The sequence below is a fragment of the Neolamprologus multifasciatus genome, chromosome 19 (genome assembly GCF_963576455.1).
Source record: "Neolamprologus multifasciatus chromosome 19, fNeoMul1.2, whole genome shotgun sequence".
In the NCBI taxonomy this organism is placed as follows: Eukaryota; Metazoa; Chordata; class Actinopteri; order Cichliformes; family Cichlidae; genus Neolamprologus; species Neolamprologus multifasciatus.
This window is the reverse complement of record NC_140457.1, coordinates 13,933,556-13,957,329: the sequence shown is the minus strand read 5'-3', so window position 1 is coordinate 13,957,329 and position 23,774 is coordinate 13,933,556. Positions and strand designations below refer to the sequence as shown.

The window sequence follows — 23,774 nt, the reverse complement described above, 5'->3', positions numbered from 1 at the left end:
CTTAATAGGAATCTGTTTGTTTGTTTGTGTGTGTATTGGTTCAGTGCTGTTTATTTGGCTGCCTGTTTTATGAGATTTACCAAATGTCTTTTGAGCCACCCTAAGAGCTGTTCTAACCTCGTGTGTGTGTGTGTGGCAGCATTCACATATTAAACTTAAGGGTTTTTACTGTAACCCGTTGAGTTTTCCGGCAGTGGTTAAACCTGCGGTGAAGCTACCTCCACGAATTTTTGGTCGTCAGCATGGCTTCATGCCTTTGTACAATCCCCAAAGCTGCAGTCCACGCCTGTGTGAAATTATGTCACGCCGCGTTGTGTAATTTAGTTTTGCATTATGTTAAATGCCATAAAATTCATGTACACTGCAAGGGTGCGGTCTGACATATTCCTTTAACTCATTGAATGACCTCAAACCATTTTAACTGCAATGCAGTGCCATGATAGGTTTAGCAGCATAGCGAAGAGGATGATGTGTGATTTCAAATGTCAGTTTTTGTTGCTGTTATTTGTTTGTGTTCCCATGGATGTCACTTTTAATCCAAGAAAGCAACAAAGTGATACAGAAGTAATAAAATGATAAAAACAGTCTGACAGTTATGCAGTGATGTGATCAACATTTATCCTCTACTTCAGCCGTAATGCATGTTATCCATAGCTTATATTCAGATATGTCACACACAACTGAATTATTTGATAAGTATCAAATTCAATAGTGGCACGTGTTCATTACACCTTCTCTTTAATTCAAATCAGCCAGTCGCATGGCAGCAAGACAACATGCTGAAGTTCAAGCTGAGCACCAGATTTGGGAAGAACGGTGGTCTAGGTATTTCAGAAAATGCAGATTTTCCCAATACAACCATGTCAAGGGGTTAATAAGAATGGTTCAAAAAAGAGGAAACACCCAGTGAGCGGTAGTCGTCTTGGTAAAAAATCCTATTGATGTCATCAGAGAAAAATGGGTAGACTACTTCAAACTGACAAGATGGTAATAGTAACCCAAACAACCACTTGTTAAGACCAAGGTATGCAAAAGAATATCTGTGAATGCAGAGCACACCGAAACCTGAAGCAGATGGGCTACATGACCTGAAGAGCACACCAGGTGTCTGCTTGTCAGTAATGACAGGAAACTGGTGCTATGATTTGAACAGGCTCACCAAAATGGAACAACAGAAGAAAATTGTTGTCTGGTCTGACCCAACTTCTGCTGCAACATTTAGATGGTATCTTCAGAAACTGGCGTCCATCCTGCTTTGTATCGATGGTTCAGGGAGCTGGCGGTGGTGTTACGGTATGGAGGGTATTTTCTTGGCACATTTTGAACTCCTTAGTACCAAATGAGTATAATTTCAGTGACATAGGCTATTGCTGCTGACCATGTCCAACCCTTTATGACCACACTCAAATCACCCAAAAGTGGTTTCAGTACTCAAAAGGACTCCGCAGTCACCAGGTCCCAATAGAGCACCTGTGGGATGTGGTGGATCAGGAAATTCACATCATTGATAAATTTGCAGCGACTGTGCTAAGCTATCATGTCAGTGTGGACCAGAATCTCTGAGGAATGTTTCCAGTACTTTGTTGAATCCATGCCATGAAGAATTAAGGCAGTTCTGAAGCTAAAAGGGTGTGCAACCCAAAACTGGCAATGTGCACCCATCCATTTTCTTAACTGCTTGGGGCTGGAGCTTATTCCAGCTGTCATAGGATGAGAGGCAGGGTATGCACTTAACAGGTCACCAGTCTATTTCAGGGTGAGGTGAAACTTATGAAGAGGTATCGTTGTGTCTGTAACTTAAGACTGGTGAATATTCGTACTTCCAGATCCTTAATGACATTCTTTAATGACATCACAGGCAATTTCTATTGTAACCACTAGAGTTGTTATCATAGTTCCATGAATCTGCCAGTTAGAATTGTAGTTTGATTACATGCAAATTTTGTTACATAGTTAAAATGTGTAATGTGAAAGTTTATGGAATCAGGTCAAATGAAATGTACTTGATTGGTATATATTCACCATAACGATTTATTACGTGAACAAATTCAAATAACTCAACTAAATTATTTAAATTAAACCTTTTTACTTTACTTTACCTTTTTTTTACATTTTATATATTCCAGTTGCACTTCACCTAAAATTACAGCTTCATGTGTATGAGGGGAAATAATCATTTCTTTTGAGTGAATAGCCCACGATCTCATCGCTAGTGATCATCCATTACATGCAAGCCAGGTCAGCTTGAAACAGTTAATGTTAGAAATCTCTGAAAATATTAGGTTTTTGATGAAATCCCGGATGCAAGTCTAGAACTAGTGGTAAAAAGAGAACCAGAGGTGCACAAGGACCAGACCTTGAGGGGAAGTGAACTGATGCTGCTGTTTTTCCACAGTAAATGAATTCATTAACAGTTCTGGACTAAGCCAAAGTGCAGAGATGCCAGGAGGGCACTCGTCCTGACAAAAAAAATTAAAAATAAAGATCCTTGCACACATGTTAAATGTAAAACTATTAAATAAATGGATTTTAATGAGTTAAATAGCAATGGAAGACAGCTGTTTCCACTGTTTTAAATCTTTATGTTACATTAAGCTGATGGGAAGAAGCTTTATATTTGACAGTCATGAAAGTAGTATACTTTTTTAAATCAAACTGTTGGCAAGAAAACTAAATTGTTTTCCCCTAAATTGTCAAACTATTTTTGCATGAGCAGATGAAATCTTTCATGCGAAACATCACCCTGACAGCTGTAGACATTAACTTGGACTTGATCGTGACAGAGGAATGTCAGAGAAATTCAGGGACACCATCTGTATCATATCACCTGCAGTTTATCTACTGCCGAGATAAACACAAATATTCACACATCATTCTGCGCAAAACTCCTAAACACATCATACACCCCTTGTTGTTAGAGATTAGTCGGGCTATCTCTTGCCTGCTCTGACAGGATTCAAGAGATACGTCTTTGAAAATGGCATTTTTGCCAGCAGACTGTAAAGACTTTTACGTGACAACAGAGCATCTCCTGAAGGCTGCAGAGGAGGTGAGGAGAGAAAAGAGAAGATTGAGATCAGACTCTCAGCTTCTCCGCTCTCATCGTCCATCAGTGTTGACATTTTAGAGTGTTTTATATCATGTCAGAATGTGGTTGTTGAAAATATGCCACTGACACTGTGGTTCTGAGGTTTAGCTGTGGAAAATCGATTTGAATGTGTCTCGCTTTATCGGCTGTTTAGGATTTCGAAACCTGAATAGACCCTGATATTCTATATAAATGACAGGCATGCGCATGTACTCAGAAATGACTCAAAGGCAGTAAGATAAAAACATCCAGCAGCGTCTTTCATCTGGTTTCTTTTATAATTTTTCCATCTCGTGTTTATCCCTTTAGTAAAACTATGCATCTTGTTTTGCAATCAGTTTGCGTTTAATCTGTTTGGGACATTGTCTCCCCTTCCATCAGTACACAGGTGTGTTATCGCTGCAGTCCTGCATCCTGCCAAGCGTGGGGTTTCACAGCTCAGGGGCCACTATCTGGACTCGTGCTAAACAACTGTGTTCACATGTGGGCCAGAGGGCGGACATATCCAAAGCTCACAAGATCAGACACAGAACTAAGCCGTGCCCTGATATGCCTCCTCTAAGGCGATGTTGCAAACCTCACAGATAAGCAGATTCACGATATCAAGCATGTGATGAGGCAGGTTGGTGTTACTCTGAGATAGGCAAGGGTTCCAAAATAATAACGACATGTTAGGTTGTGAAGTCGAACATTATTTGGGTTATCTGACACATTGTTTTTTTCTGAGTAACTGAGAAAAGATCGTTTTGCTTAATGCTCCGATTAAAGTTCCAAAGCTGGAATTTAAAAAATCCCACGAAGACCAAACATGGCCAGATAAAATCATTCAAATACACCGAGCTAATTATAGAAATGTACTTAATAAGCAAAGTTGAAGTTGATCATTAAATCTGCTGAGAGCATGCGTATATAATTAAAATAGGATCTGTCATTGCATGTAAGTTTCCAATTATTGTTTATACTTTTTTAAAAATCATAATCACTATGTTGGTGTTTGTTTGTCTCTCTCTTTATACAGAGAGATAGATTATGGGTATTCCAACAATGTTGGAATACCCATTGCCTGTGCAACTTTATGCACAGGCAATTGCTCCGGTGGAAAATGTATATATTTTATAATGCATGTTTTTATCTTTTATCTTTACAAAGCAAAAATCGCACAAACACAGATGTGTTACACTAATCCACATTTTTGTTGTTCCACATATTAGCAGTAGAGTATCATAATTCCATCTTCCATGCTACTGAAGGCTGCTATAATGTTTTTAAAACATGATGTGTGTCATGGTTACAATATATTTCTAATCTCCTGTCTTTATTCAATAACACCTTTCTACTGACATGAGTTACCGCATTGGCATGAAGCAGTAGTTTCCCTCTCAGGGTCACGTAGAGTTCATTTAGAAGGTGAGTCAATTTCTATTCTAAGTGTCAATTAGTGTTTGTGACTCAGTTTTGGGTCCATTTTCTTTGAGTCACCTAAACAAGCCATAGCTGTTCCCGCAACACAAAAAGACTTTCTTGTTCCTTCCAGGTACCCACAGTCGGGACACAATAGCTGCCTTAATTGACTCGCCTTTGATGTTCCCAGTTAAAGGCTTTGTCTGTGTTGTGTCACTCAGCAGGCAACATGAACTAATGACAGTCTCTCCCTCTCACTTCTGAATGGTACGGTGCGGTGGGGGTATTTTTAAAGTATTTTCTTAGGAGACCCTAAAGCCACAGCCACAAAACTGCAACATTAATTAGATGAATACTCCATGGGTTGTTGTATGTTAGTAAGCCAAGTGAGTAAGCAAACAGTCACTGAAGCCACATCCACACTAAGGTGGATACATCTGGAAACCTTATTTGTTAGAGAATATTGCTTTTAATGGAAACAGAATTTCAAGTTGTTTTCTGAGTTTTCTACCCAAATTTAAAAGCTGAAACAAGAGCCAAATGGCAGTGCTAGTCTAAGATTGCACTTTGGTGACCTCTATATTGTCTCATTAATGAACACAGCACGGTTAAATGTTACCAAAGGAAAAAAAATATGCCTCAAGTCACTGTGAACCTTTTCTGTGTTAAACAGAATATATATACATGAAAAAAACATGTTTTTGCATAAATCATAAAGAAAGGTTAATACACCACATATCTTACTAATATTATCTTACTATCATTACTATATTGATGACATGAAATAGATAGGAAGCTGCTTCATAAGACCTGCTGAACTAAACTTCTGTCTTGTAAACTGCTCGGATATTTATTTGATTGAAATGTTTCTGTGTATCTGACTTTGATCTGGCTCCGTGATGTTTCTGCAGCTGCCGTTGTCACATGGCAAGTCTAAGCTGCGAACTGAAAAGAGTACAGCCATTATCAACTCATAAGACAAAGAGCTGGACGCATTTACACAATATATCTCAAACTGCTGTTGCTCTCATCTTTATACCAGAAACAATTAAGGCTGCTGAGACAACCATTAGCTTATGTAAAATGTCATTTTCACACAAACCATCTGATTATCTCTCCTTGGTATGTGCCTGTTTCCAAAAACCTTTTTTTTTTTAAACCTAAATGAGTGTACAACAGTAATTTGATCTGCCTGCATCCATATAAACATCTACTAACCAAGTTATTGGGTGTGAATAATGGTTGCTCAATGTGGATGGAAAGCCAAAACAGAGAGGAAAACATGAGTTATAAATTTAGTCAGCTTTCCTGACATGACCCAAGTCACCTATATTTGCACCCTCGCACACTTCATCCCCTTTATGCACCTCTATCTCTGGGGTGCTGAGAGGAGAGATTTTGGCTCTATCATCACAGCCTGAGTGGCTGCAGACAGGAAGAATCGGCCCATCTGCTGAAGCAGTTGCGCTGTTGCTGCTAACTTTTTTTTTCTTGTTGTTTTTCTTATTTAACATTAATAACAGACTAGGTTTCAATTCAGTTCTGTCCAGTGTTTGCTCAGACGCGATAAAATAGACAATATGCATATACAAGGTGTACACAAAACTATAACCACCTGTGCAATTATATAAAAGACTCCGCTACAGCCCTCTTTGTAAAGGTTATAATGTTGATATTCTGTCTCCATGGAAACTTTTGTTCTTCACTGTATAAAGCACTGTATCGTATGTGCGCTTTACTCGATCTGCTCTTGCTACAACTTAAGTGCACACAGTTTCCTACACACGAGCAATCTTAAGGATACCCTCACCGAATACCTTTACTCTAATGTAAGGAAAGTGTATTTCAGAAAAACCACACCACATAACCCAACACCACAATGGACTGGCACACATACGCGCTCAACACACACATACAGGGACTTCAAAGGAAACAGAAATTATAGCCTGCATACTAACTGGGGCCTGGCATACTCTCCTTGGTTTTCTCCTTGGCTTTCCTTCATCTGAAATAAATACACCCACAAATATAAAACAGGCAAATACAAAACCAGTGAAACACATGTTTTTTTGTTGTTGTTGTTTTTGTTTCTTGCAGCCCAAAGACATTGTTTTTTCCTTTCATTTCAAAAGGATATGGGCTTTTTTATTTTATTTTATTTCAGGTGATTTCTTGATATGATAGCAGCAAACGTAATCTGTGGCAAAAAACTTTCCAGACATTTCATTGCTATACATTAATGTTTCTCTCGATTAATGCTAGGATACCCACATGTGTTGAGTTATCTTGACACCTTTTTCCCCTTTACTTTACTGCTTGAGATTAGTGGCATGCACAGTGCCAATCCTGCATGCTGGAGACCAGATAGCAGCCTGTGAGGGTTCAAAATGTTAACAACTACACTCTTAGCGTGCTAAAAACCGTTACTATCTCGTTACGGTTCTTCAAATCTGATAGACTGATGGTCTCACTTTGCATCTTCTCAGACAGAAGGCAAATATAGGCATCATATTTCCAGGGATCGTCACAATATATTTCTCCCTGCAGACAAAGTTTAACAAAACCATTCCAGGGATTCCTGAGCTCTGAGTATTATCTGCTGTTTGCAGCAAGAGTGCAAAAAAGGAGGCAACCTTTTAAAGATGAACATCTAAGCATTTGGAGTTGCACAAAATGTTTTTGACGTGTAAAGCGAAAACCTTTAACAACCAGGGGGACTGTATGTTTTTTAGTGCGGTGAGTTTATAAAGTACATCTGCTTTCTTTGTTTGGACGGAAATGTTCTCTCTCATCTCTTTCTTCCGCTATAAATCAGAGACCACAATGGCACAGTGAATAAAAGTCAGGGACAGCACAGCTCTGTTGTACATCTCACTCGCAAAAGCAAAGTCTGTTTATGCTTTCATACATTTGTTTGCGCTGACTCCTTGTCTGTCTGTCGGCCTCGTCTATCCATCTTTTAAAATATCTTCATTTTAAAAACACTTGGCATGCTTGTTTCAGGAAGTAAGCACTGCAGTGGGGTGAAGTGGACTGGCATGCCTTTGTTAGTTTAGATGATTAAATTCATTCTCCTTGTTAACTAAATGTTTTAGGGGAATTGTGGCGGATATTATCAATTTGCCCTTCGTCATTTTTCCTTTCTGACTTTGAACTGTATGCCCGCTGTCTGATTGGCATTAAGCTTGTGGAAAGATCTGGTAAGCCATTGTTTTGGTAGTTCTTTCTCTCGCTAGCACAAAGCTGTTTTCAGTATAATTTCTCTTACAACTACTTTCAATATCCAAGTCTGTTCCAAACACACACCTATAAAGAGCCAGCTGGATGAGGCCCACTCCACAGTCTGATCTTTTTAGCGGTGCAGTGGAGAGCACAACCACACCACTGAAGAAATAAGAGAAAAGATGGGGCAGAAAAAAAGCGGTGCGGCGGGTTCGAGCCCTTGACGTTCTCACATTATCCCGATGTGTGAACTGAGACTGTGGGTTGTTTCTCAGTTGGATTGTTGTACTCAGAATATCCCCCTGTTATTAGAGTTCTTCACTCTGGTATTGGATGGATCCGCTGAGATTTAGGTCAACATTAGATTAATGTGTTCATTAGTCAAAAAGACTGCTAATTTTCTGTATTTCTTGTGAGCCTCTTTACTGAGCAAATGTACACCAATACATGTGGTAGTGATCAAACTGAATGGCTACTGCAACCTAAAATACACAAGTTATCTCAGTAAGTGTAACTTTTGGGAAAAAAAAAACTGTGAACCAATAATTTAATTTTCAGTTTGACCTCATGGTGACAGTATTGTGTTATTGTTGTTCTCTTTCAAACCTCACTCCGTATCTTATTTTGGGATTCTGATGTGACCAATCACAGAAGTCCAAGATAGACCAGTGAGTTCAAGGACACGGCTTTCCTCGACCCCTTTATTATAATAGCTACTGGCTCGACACCAGATAGTCTTGCTTTTTCGTTTTCTACCCTATGAAAGCTCCTCAAGAGGTCTGGACCACGAGTTTAATTGTTAACAAACACGCAGCTGTTAATGCAGTTCTTTAATGTGGGTTTTACTGGTTTCAGGATTAATTGTTATTACACTGTAATTATAGTTTCATTACAAGAATATATTTTTCTGATAAGTTGTTGTATTATTGTAGAGCTGCATCTTATCAAGCTAGCACATCAACTAAGCTTCTGTTTGTTTAGCTATTTGCTAGCCGTCAAAGCTAATGGCTTCCACTGGTTACTATAACCATATAATCCCAGTTTACCTTGCTGTTTCAAGGCATGGGCCACCTGCTGTGATTTGAGAGAAGATATCTATCTTATTCTTTGGTTCTCTAGGGATGCAGTGCATGGCTGTGGCTGTGTCATGGGCCTCGCGATGGCAGGGATTGATTTGGTTCAGTCTCTCCAAATGTCCTGGCCAAGATAATCAGGTCATTATTTATTCTCAACATGAGCTATCACAGCCAGGGGGTTGAGTGAGGAGGCTGCAAACTAGTGACCTGAGGAAGACACGATGAGACTTTTCACATCTACCTTCCCTCGTCTTAATATGTGCTCGCCCTGGAGCACATATTAAAATTACTCTGAGTTCATGGCAGTGTTTCTGACTTTCAGGCACGGTACAACAAAAGCTTATAAAGTGTCATGGAGGCACTCGCGTCTTGACATTACACATGCTTGCTCACAGTCCACAGATAATGTGGAGCAACAAGCACCGTCATCACACGTGATGCAAGTTCCTGGTATGTTGAAGATGAAAGAGTGAGTCTACGTTATGGGACATATTGGAATAGATCTGTTTGCACTGTGCAAAAATGCACGTCTTCTGTTTTATTCGCTAAAAATTACTTGTGATGTGATTTTCTTTCCCCCAAAACTTTGCCTTCATACCTAAGTTTAGGCAATTGAGCTTTCTCACATGAGATTGTGGGCACACTGCTTAAGAGTTGCCTAGCATATTAGACAAGGCACAACAATTGGTTGCTAGGGAAAAAATGTGTTTTCCACAACTGACCAGCAGTTCATGGAGGTTGCTGCTATCAGTGGGTTTAATCAGTTGCAAAGAGGATGACGCACCAAAAGCCTACTGGTGATTGCTTTGGTTGCTAGCAGATAGTGACAGTAGCCTGCAGTTTTTCAGTTTTTCCCATTCTTCTGAAAATATTTGCTAATTACTAACCCAGCAGTAAAACTTGAGAAAGAGCAAATGGAGTTTTGGAGTTTTGGAATTTTGCCTTTTAAGCAAAAGTAGCTCAATGATACAGACAACATTTCAAAAGTTGGAAATTTGACTTTGAAGTTAAACAAGCCTTCTGTTTGTGTCCCACTTTTTACACTTTCACTACAGCTTCGAGAATAGCTCGACAGTGTTTGCAGACAAGTCTTAATTATTAATAATACAAAACAAACACAAGAAGGTTTTTGCCAATTGGTTGAGGAATATAAATGTTTCCCTATCGACATGTGGTTACCAGGACATTGAGGCATTAACAATAATTTTCATAGCACCTCCCATCAACATCTGACAATCACTCACAATCAGTCAGTGAACACTAATTTTTTAGTGACGGGTGATTGCCAGATAGGCCCGTGTGACTGGAATATTTTTCACTTGATTCTACATTGTCACTGTGATTGTCACACATCTGAAGTAAAGACAAGTTAATGTCACATGGCTAGTCATCATGTATCTGCAAAACCCCAAATAGCTGCCAGGTACGGGAGCTGATAGCTTTTGACCCTGTGTAATTTGTAGAATTGTAGAATGTAATTTGCCAGAAGAGGCTTCACTTTGCCCTGTTTGAGCATTATGCATTTACTTATACAAGTCTAAGCAAATTAGGAAATGCAACCCGCTCTCAGTTTCCTGGGTTCTTTCCCATACAGTGACGCATATGTCCTATCAGAAGTTATTGTAATAGAGTCACAGGTAGTGCGTCCTCCTGTGCACATTCCATCAGAGGAATGGCTAACCCAAGGGCCCTTTTTAAAGGTGTTTTGGTGGGGAAAATCTGTGCAGCTGCTATCTGGGCAGGTCTTAGTGCATCCCTGTGACTGTGCCTTCATTTGGCACACTTAGTCCACAGTGTGAGCTCTTAGCTGTACCCTGACCTTTGAGTTGTGTGTGAGGCATTGACCTGCCTGTGTCAAGGTGTTACAGGCCTGGAAGCACAAGGCTGGAGGGGGCTGTGTCACCCATAATGAGATACCAAGTGAGATTTGAAAGAGTTACGGTTACCGGGATAACTCCTGTTCTCTGAAAACTGGGTTTGGTGTCTCACTGCACTGCTCCACCTGCATATAAATGTGGAAAAAAATACACAGATGCCTGGGGTGGGACCAGCAGCTATTATTAACGGGTTCAGGGACCCCGTGGACTGATTGGCAGATGTGATGGTAGTAGAAAGATGACTCATGCATTTTAGGTTTAAATAATTGTATTAAACTGCTTGGATGACGTTAGAGGAAGATGGTAATCACAACTAGAAGACACTGTCTTTCATAGTTAATACAAGATGATGCACTCTGCCGTCATCACAATTAATACTTTCTGCTCTACATGGCAATACACTGGCTTCATGCTTGTCAAAACACAGCACCTTCTACCTGGTGCAAGCCTACGCACCAGTTGCATCTTTACAAATCTTTGCAACTCTTTGCAGCTCTTTGCAGTCTTTGCCAACATGTCTAAACATGCCCGTACAGCCCACTACTGAGTTCTTCTTATCTGTGTGTCACATGCAACGACACTCTTCCAGCATAACACTTGTGTACTTTGCACAAAATTTGTCTATTGCAGGGGTTTAATTTTCACAGCTTGGGCCATTAGCCTCATTGGTTATGATGATATTGTAGTCAAAGAAGTAATTGCTGACTGTCCAAATGACACTGCTAAAAATACATTGAATTGAATAAGAAGCACAAGACTATTGTATGGGGAAACAGCTTAAACAGTTTAGCTGTAATTGGATTTTTAAGGTGACCAGTAAATGAAATCTCTCATGATATAATGTATCAATAAGTGCTAAGGGAATCAGCTATGAAAAAAAAGCCCAGGTTCTAATAAATCAGTTTTTTTCCGTTTTTGTAAGGTTTTGTGTTTTTGTAGAAATGTTACAACATTTCTGTCTTACCTCCATCATTATTTGCCTGACCACAAGAGGACGCGTCACAGTAATACGTAAAACATCTTACTTTAAGTGTTTGAGCAAAACAACTGACGCTTTTGTCTTCAGGAGAGGACAGGCACATGTGTAAGTACAATTTACAGAAATGTGATTTCGATTAGGCTGCACTAATGCATGCAGGTTGCAGCGGAACACAGTGGAGTAACATATTGCCTGGGAGGGGGGTAGAGAGTGATGGAGGTCGTGTGTGTGTGTGTGTGTGTGTGTGTGTGTGTGTAGGTGTGTGTGTGTGTGTGTGTGTGTGTGTGTGTGTGTGTGTAGGGGGGTGGGTTGGGGCTGAGATCACAGCTGGGAGAATGGTGTGCTAACCTTGCCAAAGCCTCAGCACATGACTCCCACCACTTGTCAAAATCACCATGTGTGCAATAATGTGATTACAGTCTGGTTACTATTATGATTTAAAACAACAGCTTGTGTGGAATGGAAGAAACGCACTGCCCCATAGTGTGTGTGTGTGTGTGTGTGTGTGTGTGTGTGTGTGTGTGTGTGTGTGTGTGTGCGTGTGCGTGTGTGTGTGAGTTGGCAGTTAAGAGAGGGTCTGCAAGGGGAGAAATATGGGTAACAAGAATAAAGAAGGAATGCATTGGATGTGTGCCTGGACACCCTCTCTTTTTTCTCCCATCTATGCCCTTCAGGGGGACACTGGGTGGGTGTTTCAGGGTGACTGTTTGGGTCTTGTCACAGATTTACAAGTCAGGGGAACACTTTATGTCATTTTCTCCTTCTCTGTAGCCCCTTACACCATCCACAGTCCCCCTTCCTTTTATTCCAGGTTACACAATCATTGCACTGCACACAAGGGGTTGTCATCACAGGTGCAGCCGAGATTGGCCAGGATAAAGGAATGTTTCCAGCTCAAGATGTTTTTCCCCCTCTTTTTCTTTTTTCCTCAACCAGCTCCTTCCCTTCCCTTTCTTGTTTTCTCATTTCTGGTATCCTGCGGTTTTTTCTATTATTCATGTTTGTTGTGACTTTTCACAAATAAAGGATTGCTCAAACTGGCCCATTGCCTCCTAATACATATCTCTATCTTCTTCTCTTTCCAAGCATAGTGGGGGGGGGTTTTGCTTATTTTTTTTGCCTTTTTGTTTGTTCGTTTGTTTGTTTTAAACCCTCAATGTTTGCCTTTATTCACCCTGATTAAAACAGGATTCTGTCCCCTCCAACTACCCTGTCCAGTCGGGAATAAACTCCTGCACCAGTCACCAGTGCGTGCCCCTTGGCTAACTCCTCATGAACAGTCAGGCAGCCAACAGAGCAGAGGAGTAATATCACCAATTTGCCAAAATCATGAATATGTACGTGTTTGTAATTATCCACGAAGGTCTTACAGCTTCTGAGAGACTGAGAATAGCGAGCCTTCTTTTTGGTGGTATAGCCTTGGCTACAAGGCCAGATGGAAAAGGGAGGGATGGAGGAAAGGAAGAAGGGAGGGAATGAGGTAGGGAGGGGTGCAAAATGTAACCAAGCAGCCCAGTATGTAAGAAGCTGGACCTGATCCACACGATGCCAACCGGGCATGAAGGCAGCTCTAACGATTCCCTCCTATGCATCTGGAAGTTGGAGAGAGAAAACGAGTGAGGCCTAGACCCACAATGCCACCCATCTCGGAGCTCAGCAAAGGAAAACAAACGCCAGCGGTCACAGAAAGGGGATTTCCGGTTAGAGTCACCTAATACCTCCCTGGAATTTCAGAGGGTTGGAATCCAGAGTTGTGGAAGAGCCAGGCTGCTGTAAGCCACAAAGCAGCAATATAATTCCACTTTTAAGTTTCTCCTTTCCGCATTAAACTAGGCTTAGCATCAGGCTCAACATCTCCCTGTTTGGCAGCTTAACTCAGATGAAGGAAATAACAGTGGATTTCACTGACAAGAATACAAAGATCAAGTAAATTCTCGAGTTTTATAAATGAACAAAAGCACAAAGCTTATGACTTCCCAGCTTTTTTTTTTAAAAAAATTGTGCTTTTCTCAAGGCTGGATTCTTATTTGTAACAAGTTTGGGCATTTTGCTAATAAACTCCATGACAGGCACTTGGCACAATCTCCCTAATTACACTGGTGTGAACGAGGTCAGGTGCACAGTCTCAGCCACAACCCAGGTGACGTGATGTGTTTGATGTGTGTGAGCCCTGAGCTGACCAGGTGGTGTAGTCGCTGCTCATAAGCAGCATTGTTCAGTAACCCTGGTAGCGAGGCCCCTCATCCGGGACCTTGCCTTAATTCTTTCACCAAGTCTGTTTTCACAACAGATGTTGTTACAGAGACAAAACCCAGACTCCTAATAGAAATAGTTTCAAAAACTCCCCGTTGGCTTTTTAGGGAGAGAACCGACTGCGAGGCATGTGTAAGGTCGTGTGTGCTATGGGTTTTGGTCCAATTGGTTTTATGACCTCTTTTGTGTCTTGTGATGAAACATCTGTGCCGATTTGTGGACAGGCTACAGCTGAGAGCACCGGGTGTATGCATGTCTCGTGTGTGCTAGGTGTGGCCAAAGCTGTTTACATCTTGGATCTGTGCTGTGTTCTCCCTAGAGTGGTTCATGTACTGTGAGCACTCCAGCGTCTAGTTTCTCTAAGCACTTCAGGCAGGGGTTTGTGCGCTTCAGTGTTCCTGTGATGAGTCAGCTGTGCAATGGAGTGTGCAACATTTATAAAAAATGTGATCGTGTGAGCACGCCGCCCTGGTCCTGCTCGTCGTCCATGTGACCCTTTGCTCTGACACAGAATTGCGGTGTGAACGAGCAAGGTCACCGTGCACTACAGGCTGATGGGAATTGAGGCATCTGTCTGCAGTGATGAATAGCAAGCACCTGCGCTACTCACGGAAAGCAGAAAGACTGAGAGCTGGAGATGAAGGGAGGAAAGAAAGTAAATGTTCAGCTCTGAAATTGGCAACAAGAGACCTCACCTGCTATAAGGCATGGAGTAATAAAAAACAGCCTCCCTGCAAACCTCCCCTCCTGCCTCCCTGAGAGCCACCCTCGCTATCATGCACACAGATGGATGAAACACACGCTCACACACACACACAGACAAACACACACCAGCTCAACCCCCCTTTATTTGAGATGTTTGTCTTGCTAATGTGCAGTACCTCTGGGAGAATCAGAGTTAATGCAAGGAGACCACAAACTCTGCGCTCTGTGGTCTTAATAAAGACTAACCACTCGCCGAGCTTGGCCAGAACTGGACAGGGAGTCCGAGGGGAGAGAACCAGAGAGAGAGAGGAGAGAGAAAATGAGTGTTGATGAAGCGAGAGAGAGAGTGCAGGAAGGGATAGTATGGGATGGCAAGAGAGAGAGGTCGGGGATTGTTTTACAAACAGAATTCCTTTAATTAATCACCCTGTTTGAACAGCTGGCCTCCTCAAGACAGGTCGTAACGGGATCCCTACATGGAAGTGCGGATTACAGACGCAGATTTGGCAGAAAAATATTAGCTGTCAAATGTTGCAGCCAAGAGGTGCGCGAGAAGGCCCCTGTTTCCTGGTGGTGAGAGAGCCACAGACAAGGGGGGTTGCTTAACATGGCTCCCCGAGGACTGAGGCTACTCGAGGCAATACATGAGCCCGCAGAGAGGTGGGCCGGGGCGCAGCAGTCGAGGCCAGCAATCATCCCCCAGGACTGAGACCAGTGCAGCAGTCTGGAAAGAAGGTTTAGTCTTAGTGTCAGGCTTCGATATGAGACTGTAAAATCTGGAGACCCCCATGTTAGCATTTATGTACAAGCTGCGTATAAACAACTGACAGCAGCTGTCGTGAGAGTGTGCAGTATCCTCATGGTACGTGTTTATTGTCAGTGTCCCTATAGACGGCTTCACATCATGATTAAGAATGCGGCTGTGAAACAGTTGGCTAGTGTCACTTTCTAAATAAATATATTTGTATGTAGGTCAGATTGTAGACAGGTCATTAGAGTTCTAACGGAAGGCTCTGCATTACATATATTCATAAATATTAACCAGTAAGCGCTCTGTATTAGTTCCTGCTCAAGGACTCAGTCATAAATGAATTTGTACAACAATATCATGTCGTTTAATTAATCATTAGTGACTGTATTCTGTCATGAAGGAAGTGCATTGGCATAACACTTTTGCCTAAAGTTGAGTGTTTTGCTAAGCTTAGTGGACTTTTTAGTGAAAAATTTTAAGGGATTAAAAGGACATTGAAAAGTTTATATGTCAATCTATCTCCTTTTTTTAAGCGCTTCAATGCTAGATGAAGCAGTCCCATTAGCACTTTTCACCTTGCTACCCATTTTACCATGAAGCAAGGAGGCTTATTATTATTCTCTGGGTATAAAACAATGCTGTCCTTTAGCGGTAGTGAGGGATGCATCTGATTATGGCAGTAGTGATACTGGGCTCAGAAACTGGCATATATCTAACACAAAGTGTTAATGTTGTAAAAATTCCATTTCTACTCAAACACAATATTTTCCTCAACCTAGCGCAGGTAGCTGGATGCAACTAACCTGATGAGTGAATTATAATGAAATTAAACCAAAAAAGGTGGAACTTTGTGTAAAACACAAATCCAAATGGGATGCAAACCAAAGTCTTCATAAATTTGCAACTTATCTAACCATCACCCAGCCTTCTAATGCTGATTTTGTAGATCTCTAAAATGATGTCATTATCTTACCTGCATCAGTATTACAACCCACGTCGATGCAGCAGATGCCTCAAAGCACTGGTGACAAAAGATGCCCTGCGAGTAATGTGGGGTACTTTGTACACCACGATAGATGCACTGGGGTTTAGTATCTTTGAAAACAGAAGAGAAGTTTCTTACATATTTTCGCCTACTACCAAGGCACACAGAGAGGAACAAGGATGTGAAAAGGTCAAAGCTCCAGCAACATTTGTAGTATAAAGCATAGCTATGTTAATTGACCTATGGCTTGTGGTGTAATATCTTTGACATGCAGATAGGATGAGACAAAGATCGAACCTATGATTGGTATGCCACCCAAACCAATGGTATGTGATTATGCCCTGGAACAAAAACGACTTCATTAATACACACTACTAGCATGCTGTAAATAGATTTTACGATGTTATTTCCTGGCCTATGGTTTACCAAGTCAAATTTCAAGAGAGTCAAAAATATTTTCACAAATGAACTCCAGACAGTGTTAGAAGAATCAAGCTGAAGCAGTCCAGACTTACATACACAGAACAGCGCGCAGCAGGAGATAGTCTGCTTCAGATACATTTTCACAATGGGAAATATTGTGTTTTGTGTGGTCAAGATAATTTTAGACTTAAATATAGCAATGGAAACAATATATATATGTCTAGCATACCACTAGCTTAAGATTCTCAAATAATGCACCCTTATACATTTTTATCCAAATTTTATTTGTTAAGCCCCAAAATAACCCTACTCGTGTAATTCACTGAGGTGAGGGTATTCTGTGCAGGAGGTAGGACACACAGATCCAGTCAGAGTCACAGGACAGTAAGCCATGCCATAGGCTCAGCTGTACAATACAGAGATAAGTCTGAGCTCAATGGTTTAATCAGCTATGTCAGACATTTGCGTTCTACCACATTTTAAATTGATGCCTGAAGACAAAGTCATGGATTTATGGTCAAAACCAGGGTCTTTTAAAAGTTATGGTGGATGGTATTGATTCTGCTATAACCAGGGGAGGCTAAAAGCGCTTTTCTTGGCAAATTTTTCTTTCACATATGGGACCTTCTGTAAGAAAAAAGAAATTCCCCTACTGCCTCTTCGTCCTCTGTTTCTCTATATCAGTTTTTATGTTCCCTTTTCCATCTTTGCACCCTCCCTCTGTCTTTGCCTGAATATCTCATTCCATCCCGTCGGCGAATGAAGGGAAAAGGGAGTCATGTTAGCTCAGGTGCTTGATTGTCAGAGCTCTCACTTACGCTGTATTTATGTGGAGGGTAAGGTGGAAACAAATGTTCACTGACCACACACGCAGGCACGGCACACCATACTCACACTTAACCAAGATTTGTCACTGTAATTGTGCATATGGCAATATTATTCTCAGACCTTCCACGCCACCTCCTCTCTGCTTTCTCTCATGACCATGATGTAATTACCAAGGAACTTAATTAGTCATTGAGAGACGTGGAGCAGGCACAGCTTGGAAATGGGATTTACCATTTCACGAGTCTAAATCTGAATCATTTCCTTTGTTATATGATGAATGCCAGTCACAACAACAACAATAATTTGTAGAAGTAAAAGCTGTTTCCTATTTTACTGTGGGGCTGCATATACACTAGAGAAAGTTAAGGCCTGCCTTAAACATCTGTCCAGCTTTCCTTTGAGAGCCCCATAAAATTTCACCACCGAGTGTTGTGGTGATTTTTCCACGTTTTTCTATGTATCCCAATAGGGAGGCGGCAGCTTGCTCAGTGAACTGTGCTCAGTTCAAAGCACAGAGAGGAGCTTGAGGAGTGTAGAGGAAGATGATGTATTGCAAAGTGGACCACCAGGCCTACTGCTTTAGTGTAACCCTTCTGTGCCTGTGAACTTGTGTGTCTACGTCTGCAAATACACCTTCTCCCATGACACACACATGCAAACACACATACAATAATAATTAATACTCTTGCTTAAACATTCACTGTAGAGGATGGATTAGCCTTATTTAACCTGCTCATTATTGCAGCGGCATTTTTATACTTTAATTGTCATTTGAGAAATTTTATAATCTGGCGAAGATTAGAGGCAGCAAAACAGAATCCAATTTAGGGCGGAGAGTTACATTATGTTGTTCATATAAACATTAAACATATCCAGGAACCTGTTGCAGAATGTGTTCAACTGTATTGGATCAACATCTGAGACTATCATTAAATCCATTTTTTTATATAATTGGGTTGGAGTGGGTGGAAAGATGTATACTAGCGATGTTAGAAGACACTACTTTATAACACATTTATGAACTAAACACACACCAGTACTCCTCTCTTCGTTGTAAAACAGAAATACAGAAAATCATTCATCAGCCATCAGACTTTTTAATTCTCTGAATTAAATGGTTGGATGCTGTCAGACATATAAAAAATAAAGATAATCTCATGTACTGTATAGAATAATTTGAACATCATTATATATCAGGCTGAGCTGGAACTAGGGGTAATTTTGTTGTTTTCATAAGTTATAAACTGAATTTCATGTGTTCTTGTGGTGTTTCCCCACTTAGGAAAATGTAGTTTAATGTGATGTAATACTTTATGTATACTCACTGTGGCTTGTTTTGTTCCTTTGCTTGGAATATACACCCATAAGGTTTAAAAGGAAACAGTGATGTACTGGAAAAAAATGGAAACTGGAACAAACTGAGAGAAAAACAATGAGATGAGTAACTTGAAGGACATGGATGCTTTACTATGGAGTAGCAAGCAAGACACAACAAGGGCTTCTCCACCAAGTACAAATTCATGTATCACTTGGGGATCAAATACTTAATTTACTCAATGACTAACTGACTAAAATATTAGAAATGGTTCATTTCTTCGTAAGTGAGCAAACCAAACTAATTCTGAAGGTCTTCAAATAATTATCTCCCCCACTGTAGCTTCCATCCATCCATTTTTTTTAATCGCTTATCCATTTTAGGGTCATGAGAGTGCTGGAGCCTATCCTAGCTCTCATAGGGTGAATAGAGTACACCCAGGAAGGGGTGCCAGTCTATCATGGAGAACCAGACAGTCATTCATGCTTGCACTCACAACTACTGGCAATTTAGAATCCCCAGTTAACCAAATAAGCACGTCTTTGGACTGTGGAGCAAACCCACACAGGCACAGAATATGCAAACTCCACACAGACAGGCCCCAGACTGTTGATGGATTTGAAGTCAGGACCTGTTCACTGTGAGGCATCAGTAATAGGCAAACTGTCCCACTGTGCCACCCTCTATTTACATAAATATTGATATTAGTTGTTTTAATCTGTCTATTTTCTTTGACAATGTTACAAAAACTCAGCAGTGAAGTGACCACTCAATGCAACATCACACCCAATTCCCGGGGTGCTTCCATGAGACTGTGGTCTCCACCTTCCTGTTTAGAGTCTTGTGTCTGCATGTTCTCATATTCTGTGACCATGCATATTCTTGACCTATTTGCATATTGTTACAGCAGGACCTGTTTTCCCACAAGAGCGAGAGTTCACATCTGTGAGCTCTTGTACGTGCTCATGTCAGAGGAACGTGTATATTAATGTTTGTTTGTGCATTTGTGTTACGTTAGCTGGATTAGCGCAGCCCATTTGCATCATCAGAGAATGTGCATGTGTTGAATGTCTGTTATCTTCCCCGTACTTTTTTTTCTTTTTCCCTCTAAGCACTTGCTTGTGTGTCTAAAAAATGGCCCAGGATCGTGACACTACTCTTCACATTCCCACACATTTACAGACTGCTGTTACATGAAGATGGAGCGCTACACAGTTGTAAACGTTAGCCTTTCTCAACTTTTTAGAGATGTGTTCCTGCAATCATGTTCTGAGTTTAAACATTTGATGTTTTCTATGTTCTTGTAACGGTCCTGGGTCGGTGACCCAGTGTTTTGAGTTACGCATTCTTATTGAACTTTGATTTTGTCAGTATTTATCATTTCTAGTCTTTTGGTTTCAATGTTAGCGTTCTCAGTATTCTGGTTTTTGTCTCTGTGTTCCATGGTTGCTCTGTATCCCCTTGTCAAGTCCACGTCTATGTGTTATGTTTCCTGTTTTACTTTGTAAGTCTGTGTTTCATGTCAGTGTGTCTAGTTTGGCTTCCCCTGTTCTTATTGTGTTTGATTACTCCCAGGTGTGCTCCTGTGTCCCATTCCCTCGTTATCCCTCCGTGTATTTTAGCCCTGTGTTTCTCTCAGTCAGTGTTGTGTTGTGTTGTGTGTCTAATCTAAATGGATACAGTCACATAATGAAAGAGTTCTATACGTAAGCAAATACTTTATGTGAAGTATAACACAGATAGCAAGATGCTGGGGGGAATATGAGATACAAAAAAGAAATCAAAACAAGACAAAAAGACTAAAAGGTGTGAGAAAATTACTTTGGTGGCGCATCTGGGAGACTTGAGGTGCTCCCACGTCCCTCTGGTCTCTCCCTCGGACGACCCTGCTCACCTCTGTCTGCGCTGAGAGAAAGGAAACGGACGAAGGATTTACTGTTGGGTCCTGACTTGTACACATTCCTGGTGTTGTTTTTCTCCCCTCGGCCCCTCGGCCATACCAAAGGCCTCTAAAACAACAGGCTGTCAGGTTGTGACAGCTGGCTTCAAACAGCTCCTACAGCAGCCCTGCACCCAGGTTCCCAGCCGCATTTGTATCTGTGTGTGTGTGCGGATGGTTATGTGCCTGAGCGTGTGTGCGTTGGTGGTTAAGTGTTTGTTTGGTCTGTACATGTAGATGTATAGCTGCTTGTGTTGGTGGCTGTGTGTATCTACCACTTTGAGATAAGTAGGCCTTCACTCGCTGAGACTTAACATTTAAACCTCTTTGGTGTGGGTGTGTGTCATATCCTCACACACACACACACACACACACACACACACACACACACACACACACACACAGCCAGGTGGCAGAGTGGCTTTGAAGCACTGTGAGCCTTCTTATGATTCTCCTGGCCATCCAGGTGTGTGTGGGCTGGCCCGCCTGTCTCAGTCAGAGAAGGCCCTTTTTGTCTGCGCTTTGTCAAGCAGGAGAGGACCATTGATCCCCATGACCCCCTCCCCTGCAGAGAACTACCACACCTCAAGATACCAAGATGCTCCCATGCAGTCTCAGACGTGGGAGCATGCAAAACCCAAGATTGTCTGGAGGATGGAGGTGTTTTGTATGTGTGTGTGTGCTGGGGAGTGGAGGCTAGTACAGAAGGTGTGGGCAAGGATAAGGGCTCCTTTAGGTGAGCAAGAGCAGTTCTTAATACTAATGGATTAATTGTTTGTACTCCACAGATGCTCATGGTCCACACTCAAATGTGGCTTTTCAGTAGTATGGAAGGATTAAAATTTTTGGCTAAAAATTGGCAGGCAGGAGATGTTTTTAGTGGGTTGAGAAGACAGCCTAACATAGAGGAAAATGTAACACTGAGTTAACTTATCGTCGATCCATTTACAGTATGTGCTTTAATTAAGTCACTGATGTGGTGCTTGTCCTACAGGCTAGCGCCTCAAATTTATACCAAAAATCTTAGGATGCCGAGTAAATTGTAAATAAAAACGAAAAGCAATGATTTGCAAATCTCATAAGTACATATTTTATTTACAGTATATCACATGAAACACTGTTTGATAAGAGAAATTGTATAACTTGTGAAAAATATTAGCTCATTTTGAAGCAACATGTCTGAAAACAGTTTAGTTCTACTTACTTTCCACAAGGCTGAAAAAGTAAGTAATACTAAAAGGAAACACCTGGTGGAACATTTTACAACTAATTAGGTTCATTGCAACAGGTCTGTAACATATTTGGGTACAAAAGAGCATCTTAGACAGTTTCTCAGAAATGAAGATGGGCAGAGGTTCACGGATTAGCAAAACAAATGACTCTAGAAGTTGTGGAACATTTTCAGAATAATGTTCATTAATGTAAAATTGTAAAGACTGAATATTTCATCTTATACAGTACATTCAATCATCAAGAGATTCCTCAAATCTAGAGAGATTTTTTGGATGCTGTATCCTCTGAACTAAAGAGCAGATGATCTATCCGACTTATTTTCAGGGCTCAGTTCAAAAGCCCGCATCACTGATGGTATAGGGGTCCATCTGTGTCTATGGAATTGGCAACCTTTTTTTGGAAAGGTACCTTCATTGATGAAGTCATGGAATGCCCTGCATATTTTAGCAATATATCCTGTACCTTTACTTATATCGGCCGAGAACAGAACAATGTTCCCATTCTTTCAAACCTCCTGCAACAAACCTCCTGCAACTCCTGCAGAATGTAAGAAGTGAAGAAGGTGGACCCAAGTGCAGACAAGCAAAATAACAAAACTTAATATTAACTGAAAACAAGCCATTTATTAGAGGCTGGATTAAGAGATACAAAACAAAGGCAAAGGCAAAACTAAATCATAACCTAAACTGGGTGAACTAAACATAACAGAACCCTGAAACATGTACATGGACACCTGGCATAAATTCATAATGATGGAGACAAGGTAGCATAACAGACGCTCTGACAAGGAATGAATGAACACACAGAGACTAAAAGCACACAGGAGGTGATCAGGGGAAGTGGAAACACATGGGGAAACAGCTGACACAAATGAACATAACAATGTCACAGTGGAAGAGTAAAACTAAACACAATGAACACAGGAAAACAAGACCTCTTCAAAATAAAGCAGGAAACATAATGAGACACATGTCTGTGAAGGTTCTCAGTCATCCAGGTCATCGTAGTCAAAGGAGCTTGCAAAGAAAAGCATCTGGACTTCTTTAAGTTACTTGAAGACGTTTCACCTCTCATCCGAGAGGCTTCTTCAGTTCTAAGGTCAAATGGTGGAGAGTCCCAGATATAAACCTGGTGGGAGGAGTGAAAGAAGCCATCTATGTCCACTGTGAGTGACCATCTTTGAACAGAGGCGGTGGTTTACGACACCAACTCTCTGCCATCTATAATCCAGTTTTGAGATCCCTTCCCAGACGCCTTAACACCCACTCACATCCTGGGCCATCTGACCTCAGGAATTCGCATGATAAGGTGGGGCCAGGTTTCACAATGAACTCACCCGAAACTCTGGCTGATTGGGACCCACACCCAGTTCCACACCTTGGCTCAGGCGATTAGAGGATCATCAGGGGGTCCTTTTGTCCCTCTGTGGGGGGACACTCCCACCAGGTTTATATCTGGGACTCTCCACCATTTGACCTTAGAACTGAAGAAGCCTCTCGGATGAGAGGTGAAACGTCTTCAAGTAACTTAAAGAAGTCCAGACGCTTTTCTTTGCAAGCTCCTTTGACAATAATGAGACACAGATATGACAACATGAACTTGACAACACAAGACATGCAGACATGAAACACATGAAGGGCAAGGGAGACTTAACACAGGGGTAGGAAGACACAAGGGGAAGCTAATAACAAAGAACTAT

At 41.2% G+C, this 23,774-nt stretch overlaps 1 long non-coding RNA gene across 1 annotated transcript; it reads left to right on the top strand.

Moving 5' to 3' along the window:
* Positions 1-22,643: 22,643 nt before the first annotated feature.
* Positions 22,644-23,763, top strand: LOC146496202 (uncharacterized). The gene is made up of 2 exons (XR_014871197.1): positions 22,644-23,046; positions 23,659-23,763. It is a non-coding gene; the product is annotated as an uncharacterized LOC146496202 (long non-coding RNA).
* The last annotated feature ends 11 nt before the right edge of the window (positions 23,764-23,774 follow it).